We start from the raw sequence: 9834 nt of genomic DNA on the forward strand, positions 1-9834 counted from the left end.
AGCCTGAGTGACCATGTATGACTGTGAATGTCAAAGGGCTCTGTGCTTGGTTTAGCAACCTTACTATCACATTAACATTCTTAATCATTTTTGAACAAGCCCTGAGTTTTTCACTTTTCACTGAGCCCTGCAAATTATGTCATTGGTCCTGGGCCTGCCTGACCCTGCCAACGCTGCCCTTTGCTAATCACGTTACACTTCATTATAATTTCAGTCACATGACCACAATAATATTAGAGAAACTGATAGTACAGCATCTTCTGAGTTTTCATTTCAGCATGGTTTATAATCAGAAGCACACGTTTTCCTACTTTTATAATAAAATTAACTTTGTCCAAGATTCAAGTAAGATCGCTGTAATTTTATTTTTTTCATCCAATTTGATTATTCTCCTCACCATAATTGTTTTCTGTTTATTTTGTGTTTCACTTGTACTCTGGGAGTAATGCAGCTAAGTGAATAGATTTATAAACTGGGAACAGGATTTCAAAAATGGTGCCTGTTAGAGAAGCACCTGGTCATGGTGGTTCAGAAATGGGAACATACCTGAAGTGCTTTATCTGTCCCCTGAACAGGGATTAGTCACACCTAAAGAAATGCAAAAGGGAGGAAGAGTTCAGTCATGGGAGACAATGCCATTGTCTGCCCTTTCAAAGTAGCCATCTAACCTTGTTGTCTCAGGTCTTAGTGTCCTCTGGCTCCTTGTTTATCTTCAGCCCCACCCCTTTGCACTTTGCCATTTTTGTAAATAACCCCAACCATACACGTTTATCATAGAATAGTTTTCAAGCAAAGGTAAGGAAACTCATTAACATGAAACCATTTTTTACCACCCAGCAGTAACTACAGTTAACATTAATTTTTGTCGTTTTTAACATTTACAGTATGTCTTTACTACTCAATGTTCTGTACACATTAAAGCTTTAAAAAATGGCATCACATGGTACCCACTGTTGGTCTGAATCAAATGTGTGTTTCCCTATGCCATCATTAGTTTTCTGCATTGATATTTTAACAGATATACTATGCATCGTCTGTTTAACAAATTCCCTATTGCTAAACTAATGGAGTTATGTCCCATTTTTCAGCCATTTGAAGGAACACTTCAACAAACACTCTTACAGTGATACCTATACTATGTATTTTTCATTTCATGTTATGTTAAAGACAAAGAGAAACAATCTGTAATCTGCATGGCTATGCAATGTCTCATTTCCAGTGTAACCACTCACAAGAGAGTCTCAGTAAAAGTATAAAGTTTCAAGAAGTGTGTAGCAGGGTACCCACACAGCACTTGGCCAACTAATGATGGCTACTCATAACATCCAGAGGCTACTCCTTCCTTGTGCCAAAGTCAAAGGCAGTTTGTTTTCTTCACTTGCCATTTATGATCCTCGGCCTAGCTTTTTAAGAGATCTAAGTATGTGTTCTATCATCCCATAGAATGTTAGTGAGTGTCCATAAGAAAAAAAATGGGTTATTCTTTTAGCCCACAGTTGCATTGCTGTGCATCCTACTATTTCAGAATTAGATAAATTGTGTGTGTGTGTGTGTGTGTGTGTGTGTGTGTGTGTGTGTGTGTGTGTGTGTACACATACATGCAAATACAGGCATATAGATGTCAGAGGTGTCAACCTCAGGTGTCAACCCTCGCCTTCCACCTTGTTTGAGACAAGGTATCTCTTATTCACTGCTGCACACACCAAGGTAGCTGGCCTGTGAGCTTCCTGAAATTCTGTCCCTGCCCTCCCATTTCCCTGTGAGAGCTCGGGGATTACAAATGCATGCTATCTGGGTTCCAGTTTGTATATGGGCTCTGGGAATCAAAACACAGGTTATCATGCTTACAAAGCAAGTTCTCTACCCACTGAGTCATCACCCCAGGCTGATAAATTCACCCTAAGCAATTCATAGGAGACATAAAACTCACAAACTCACAGAGACATATTTATATGCAAAACAGAGCTCATTGTTTTTCTAATTTTGCTACTTTTAGAAATGAAGATTCAATTCTAACTTCATAAAAATTAATAGATGGGATTCAGGATTTTCCATTTTTATGTTAAATATGTCTGACATTTTATTATAACTGACAGGTAATTTTAATTTTAAAAAATAGATTAAATACTAATAATAAGCGGATTAAATTTCTTTCCAGTTTGATTCAATGTTCTACAAAGGACTTGTGTCTTTTAGACTTTCCAATAACTGAGCTTTCAACAGGGTAAATTTTCATTTAGGTGGCAGCATGGATGTCCTGTATGTGGCAGATTTTCTATGAATATCTAAAACACTAATCATTATAAGCACATTAAGGCTCCCCTTTGTGAGTGCCTGGTATACAGAGTACAATAAAAATTTTACTGATAAATAAATGAACCACTCAATTCCATCAGATATTATCAGTCAAATTATTATTAACAGCCAAAATAACTTTTACTTGTTTTCTTCCTTTATACTCACCAGAAATTCATAACCTTTTTTGGTTCCTTCATCTGTATCTGCAATGGTTATACTCATGGGAACATATGCAAAGAACCTAATGCTAATTATGGCACTCAATAAATTCTTAAAAGTTGGTAGATGCTCCCATTAACCACAGCATATACATCATCAATGCCAGCATCAGCACCATCATCACTATTATCATTATCACCAGCAACACCATCATCATCATCACCACCATCTCCACTATCGCCATTATCATTACCATCCTTGATGCAAATGCTACCTTTCTTAATTTTTTAAAGCAGATTTGAACCTTATTTTCTCCTTGAGAGACAGGTTCTTCTGCTATAGTCTAGCTTCAGAAATATTCCTCATCTGGCAGTACCACACAGAAGACAGTCAGTGATGAGAAGTGGAGAAAGAGTGACGGGTATTTTGAGAAAATTGAATTATTCCAAAGCATCTTAGCCTAGAGTGGCAGGAAAATGGCCTTATAATTTCTGAACATTTGAAGCTTGAGTTTCATGAAGCCAGTTGGAACTGTACAATCAAACAACTCCAAAATGTCAAAGATTATTTTGTGTTGCCTGAGAGTGGATTACATACAAGACTTTGTATGGAGAGGGCCTGTCTGTCATGAAATCAGATGAATGACACAGGATGTAGCCAGCTATCAGCAGCTACTTTGAGCTTGAAGAAAAAAAAAAATCAAAAGTGGTACATCAGTATAACATGAGCAAAACCTGGGAGAAGATAATGATGGTATCATACAGAATAAAGAGCATGGCTTCTGTAGACATCACACTCCAGAAAATACGGGAGGGGAGCTTATTTTTCATGGTACACTGACTTTTGAGGATTTAATTAGTTTAGACAAAAACATTTACATTACAATCTGGATGAGACCATCCATCAAGATATTTAGGAGGAAATCTATCATTAAAAAACAAACAACTTGTATTCCTGGGGCTTGTGAGATAGTTCATTGAGTAAAGCTTACTACAAAAGCATCCTCAGCATTCACCTAAAAGCTAAGTGCAATGGTGTGCAGCTGCAACCCCAGGGATGGAAGCAGGGAGATGGCAGATCCCAAGGGCTTGATGGCCAGCCAGGCAGACTGCAGGTTCATCGAGAGATCCTGTCTCAAAATCCAACATCAATCGTAGAAATTCTCTGATTTCCAAGAAGAAGAAAGGGGGGAGGAAGAAGAAGAGGAATGTAAAAATGTTTTCTGCTAAAATTCACACCTGCAAAGGCTACAAAATGCACTGTATTAATCTAGAACTGATGGCTGGTAAGTAGGGAACCTTAAAAAGCTTACAGTTCAAAACAGAAACAAGAGCATACACACAGGTTCTGCCTCATTGGTCAGATGCTACAGCAGTTGCTGACATCAGCTGCATGTTGCTCCCTCGCTTCAAGACACACCACTGATTGATCCACGTGAGTTTCACATTTTAATTTCTGCAACAACCACCACTATTTCTCATCCACTAGAATGCAAGCTGTACAAAATGTCCAAGGTGACGAAACAGAGCTGTATTTTAGGATGCTTAAGAGCCATGTCTTCTGATAAAACAGGTAAATTATAAACTAGAACAGGACAACAGCACTAAAACTCAATCCATCATTTCCCTGGGAACATTCATGCTGATTTTTGGCAATAAGTTGCTCCAGGCTAACAAAGAAAGGACTTTGTATGTTGTGAATGACGTTTCTGTATCAGCAGAAAGCATCTTCAAAACATAGAAGGTTGCCGTATTAACACATTCTAAAATGCCTGTGATTGGAACACAGTCACCTGCTGGGGTTAAAAACAGAAGATTTCTTTCTGGTAAACTCTTTGTTGCTACAGTGACCAGCAAAGGCAATGTTGGCTACAGCTTCAGCCATTGGCCTTCCCATCATCTAGATAGGATTGTCTGAATGATGCCTTGATTGCAACTAATTATCTCAGCTCCACCGAGTACATTGCCATATATCCAGTTCACTCCCATTAGTGCTGGAGTCCTCTTGCTGACCTGAGTGGCCTTGCTACCACCAAGCTCACTTTCATCAATCAGTCCTCACCAGAACTATCAGATAGTATTCGAAAACAGAAATCAGGAATCAGGTATTGTGAGAACCTCACTTTAAAGCTCACCCATTGCAAGTCACCTTCCTACCAGAGTTAAGTGCAAAATCTAAATACTAACAACTAAGAACCCATGTTCTAGTTATTTTATAAACATTTCATTTAATGTTTTAATTATTAAACTTAAGATTTCTCCTTAAGTCATGTACACTGTGTTTTACAGTTGTTGAATAAATTGTTTGAATTCTTTTCTGAGCAGCAGATATGCATCACAGTAGTGGTTTCCCAACAGGAACAATTTATCCTGCAGGGGACATTTTGATGGTAGATCTGGGAAGAAACAACTGGCATCTAATGTGTGGAAGCCAGGAATGTTGCTAAGCATCCCACAGTGGCACAGGACAGCTCCTAATTACCAACCCCCAATTGTGAACAGTGCCAAGGTTCAGAAACTCTGCAATAAAATGATTTTTTAAAATACCAACTAAGCTACGGCCATGAAATTCAAGTATGACATCTCATACAGAGGAGTGGACTTTGGCAGCTGGTGGATGGCTGCTTCAGTAAGCTATCTTTGGCTTTGTTTTTGGTTATGGGGGCTTCCAAAGAAGATAGGACTATATTGCATCAATACATATGGCACACCAGGTAGGCCAGAGTCTTTTAATAAGTGAGTCAAATAAATGGAACAGAAGACGTTGGAAATGAATAATTAAAACAGCAGTGAAGTCCCCCATGTCTAACTGATGTCTCATTCATACAAGTAATATCAGCCATTGCTAGAGGTCTCTATAAAGAGAAGTCACTCTTTGGAGAGAATGCAGAGACAAATTCCACTGAAACTAATGGTCTACTGAATCCCTTGCCATGCAAGTCTCACAACCCAACTTCTGATGGAATTTCTGTCCATCACCATCCTTGTAAGACAAAGATACACACAAGTGAGACACTGATCTTGGGAGCCAGGCTGAACTCAGCAAGAACAGTGGAATTCTAAAATCTCCCTTTCATCTCTCAGAAGTAGAGCATTGTATCTGAAGGGATTTTCCCCCTTACTGAAAGCCAGAGCTACCGAGAAATTGAGATGTGATTAAAAGCAATTTGTAGCTTCCCAGACAGGAAACGAGAGATGTATAGGGGAAGTATATATGTATAGTATATGCAATGTGTACAATCTGGGACCTGGAGAAAGGAGAAAAAGAAGCAAGGAACTAGAGTACTGGCTCCTCTGGAGGGTTAAGAGCCTGGATGGAGCAAAGGTGAGGCAGTGTGAGCATGAGAGAGAAGATGGCAGCCTTGAGATTTGGGTCAAATTTCACACTGCAATTCTGTAAGGGGGCCATTTCCAGACTACCTCTGATAGATGCACAAAAATGAAGGCACAGAAAACACAGAAAGATCTGTCAAGAGATGACCTGAAGTAATCCAGATGTGGCCATATGCACCGTAAGAAATGTTAACATTTGCTGTAAGAACAGCAGTCAGGAATTGAATGAGAGGTAATTTTATGGTAGAGGCTGGGTGAGCAGTCAAAGTTTGGGTGCAGGGGTCTGCAGTATGAAAGCTCCTGTCAACATGAGAAGGAGAAACACAAAGGAGAAACTAATCAAGAATACATGGTGAACCTTTTAGCATCTTAGAAATTCAGCAGATACTGCCAAGTGGAACTAAATATAACTTCATAAATTCGGCAAGGACCTGTGTAGCCAGGGGGTCCCAACCCTGGTCCATGGCAATGCACAGAATAAACATCCAACAGACAAGAGCTTAGGAGAAACAGCAAGCACCTGAGAGAGGCAGTCCTGGAGATCTTTTCAAGTGTAAGGAAAAGGAAGGGAGTGGACTCTGGTAGGTTTGGAAGAGATACAGAAAGTCAACAATCCACAAGATTCTGGATAACTAATTCACAGTGTTTTAAACCATTGACACTCACTGCAGTTGCAAACTCCTACTTACATCTGATGATTACATACAAAATGAGAAGGAAATGCATTCCCTGAATCAGAGTAAGTGGGCAAGCCCTGACCCCAAGCGCTGGGATCTTTCTGCTGAGTTTCCCATTCTATCACATTCAGGAGCATCTCGGTACCTGGCCCCACCCTTTTCTGGCTTCCCAGGTCATTCCATCATGCTTTGTCTCTGACACGGGTTTATTCTGAAAACATACCATGCTTTCTCCGCCTTTGTGGTTTTGAATTTTTTTTTTCTTGCTTCTTCTCTGTACTTCCCAGCTACTCTTTTTCTCTCTCAAACTTAATTTCCTTACCATCAACTTAAAATATTTGGGGGTAAGTTGAGGCCCTCTTTTTTTGGTAGCAGGGGGTGGAAGATACCGAGAAGCAAGTTGACAACTTTTGTTGCCCACATCACTCCCGGTAAATGCACTATTATTTCACCCAGTCTGGCTTTCCACTGAGCAGACAGGCTACCAGGTTCACAGACATGGCAGTGTGGGCTCACACTACTGTGGAAGATTGAAAGAAAATGGCTCCCATAAGGAGTGGCACTATTAGGAGGTATGGCTTTGTTGGAATAAGGATGGTCTTGTTGGAGGAAGGGTGTCACTGTGGGGGTGGGTTTTGAAGTCTCTTTTGCTCAAGCTACACCCAGTGACACAGTTCACTTCCTGTTGCATGTGAATCAGGATGCAGAACTCTCAGCTCCTCCAGCACCATGTCTGCCTGCATGCAACCATGTCCTGATAACAATGGAAAAAACCTCTGAAACAAAACAGTAAGTGCCCCCCCACGCCCATTAAATGTTTTCCTTTATAAAAGTTGCTGTGGTCATGGTGTCTCCTCATAGAAATAGAAACTCTAAGATGTCTGCCTACTGATTTTGAGTGCTGCAATTATGCCAGGGGAACACTAACTTCTCAATTTCCAAAGCTTGGATCAACCATCCTGGTGAAAAATAATAATGATATCTGGTTTCATATGTTGAGCTATGTAGTGATAATGAATTTATCAACTATGTGTGGTTTCTTCCACATTTCTTTTTCTGAAAGTCAGTATAACTACCATAAGAAAAATGTATCTTTTATTTTATAAGATATACAGGAACAAATGATGTATATTCTAAGTGCTAATGAGGCCTCCATAGAGGTCATCGTTAATCACAGTATTTTAGCTGTCAGTTATCAAATGTTAGTAGACAACATGCCTGGAGGACCAGTTTTCAGCACAGTTGTCTTCTGTAACACATATGAACACCAAGACTCATTTCTGTAGATTCCTACACCATTCCTGTAGAGTATTCTGCTGAGTGTTGCTGCCACTCCAGCCTCATTGTATCCTCTTGACAAACCTTGATTTCACTATTTTTCAAGTGCAAATTATATTGAGTCATATTCATGATTGAAATCCATTGCTAAATTCCCTAACAGGAATAACAAGGCCTGAGTGATCCGACACCCCACCCAACTCATTGCACACCAACAAAGCTACACTAGTCTGTCTGTAGAACCTCGAGGTCTCCAGACACTTCCAACTGCAGAATAGGTATAATTCCATCACATGCTTTATGGAGCTCTCCTTGCTAATAGCAACTCATCCATCAGCTCTTATCTAAGGCATAATTTAACAGGAAATACGCTCCTGGCACCATAACAGGCATGGTTCTCCTTCAGTCAGCAGTGTATACCTCTTCAAAATCACTTTCCAGAGATGATCTTACTTGAGTTTGTGTCACTGGACACATGTTGGATATCATCCCCAAATGCTTCATTCCATGTAGACATTTTGGGACTCAATACCTTTTGAATGATTGGAACAATGAATTACCCATTGATGTAATGATTTCTCTTCAGTATGTAGGCCAAGTAAGTAAATATCACTAAAGATCAGAACTTACAGCATCTAAAAACAACAAGAAGCAGTTTCCCAGTAAAGATAAACACATCAATCATGCCATGATTTCCTAGAGGAAAAAAGTGACAGTGGCAATCTTAGAGCTGCAAAGCTGGGGTTAGGATGCTGTCTGGAATTTGATGGCCAGACAGTCTTGCAGAACAGGAGATCTCCAGATTCAGTGAGAGAACTTGTATCAAAAACCAAGGTGGGGTGCTGCTGCCATGTCTCTAGTGATCCCAGCACATTCTGGGAGTCCTCAACACCAACATCGATGGGTGACGGAAAATAGCCTTTGCCATCACTGCCATCAAGGGTGTGGGGCGGAGATATGCCCCTCAACATGGTATTGAGGAAAGCGGACATCGACCTCATCAAGAGGGCTGGAGAGCTCACGGAGGACGAGGTGGAGAGGGTGATCACCATCATGCAGAACCCACGACAGTACAAGATCCCAGACTGGTTCTTGAACAAACAGAAGGACATGAAGGATGGAAAGTACAGCCAGGTTCTGGCCAATGGTCTGGACAACAAGCTGCGTGAGGACCTAGAGCGACTGAAGATCAGAGCCCACAGGGGGCTGCACCACTTTGGGGGCCTGCGTGTCCGAGGCCAGCACAGCAAAACTACTGGCCGCCAGGGCTGCACTGTGGATGTATCCAAGAAGAAATGAGTCCCTGGGCCTTCACTGTTAATAGCTTATATACCTGTAAAAAAAAAAAAAAAAAAAAAAAAGGTGGATGTTGGAGCTGAAAAGTACTCAGCATATAAGAGTACTTGTTACTCTTACAAACCAACTGAATTTGGTTCCCAGTACTCACACAGTGGCTCACAATCCATAACTCTAGTTCCAGAGAACTAATGCCTTCTTCTGAACTCTGAGGACACGCCGATGTATACACACACACACACACACCCAGAGAGAGAGAGAGAGAGAGGGAGAGAGAGAGAGAGAGAGGGGCAAAACATTCCTAGATATAACTAAAGTAAATAATATTTTTTAGATCATAAAACAAAATAACAAAACCCAACAAGGCAAAAAGGATCTAGTAAATGCCTTTAATCCCAAGACTCAGAAGGCAGAGGGGCAAGAAGACCTCTATGAGTTCAAGCCTAGCCTTGTCTACATTGCAAGTTCCATGCCAGTCAGGACTTAATAGCAATATCCTATCTCGACACATGTACATATAAGCAAAAGTAAGTGAACTCAGTCAGACAGACAGACAGACATGTGTGTATGTATTTATGTGTAAAAAAACAATAGTAATTAGAAAAGAAGAAGTCATGAATTCAAACGGTAATGGGGTAGCGACATGCAGTACATGAGGAAGGAACACTATTTAAATGTCCTGTGATTGATCTTGAAAGGATAACAGATTCATATGGAAACACAACCATCCCAGGCTAGCTAAAGCAATCCTGAAAAAGAAAAAAACAGTGGGTATTATCACCATCCATGATTTC

At 40.4% G+C, this 9834-nt stretch overlaps 1 pseudogene; it reads left to right on the forward strand.

The window, feature by feature from the left end:
• Nucleotides 1–218: 218 nt before the first annotated feature.
• LOC100761059 lies at nucleotides 219–9043 on the forward strand (annotated as a pseudogene).
• The last annotated feature ends 791 nt before the right edge of the window (nucleotides 9044–9834 follow it).

This window comes from Cricetulus griseus (assembly GCF_003668045.3).
Source record: "Cricetulus griseus strain 17A/GY chromosome 1 unlocalized genomic scaffold, alternate assembly CriGri-PICRH-1.0 chr1_1, whole genome shotgun sequence".
NCBI lineage: Eukaryota > Metazoa > Chordata > Mammalia > Rodentia > Cricetidae > Cricetulus > Cricetulus griseus.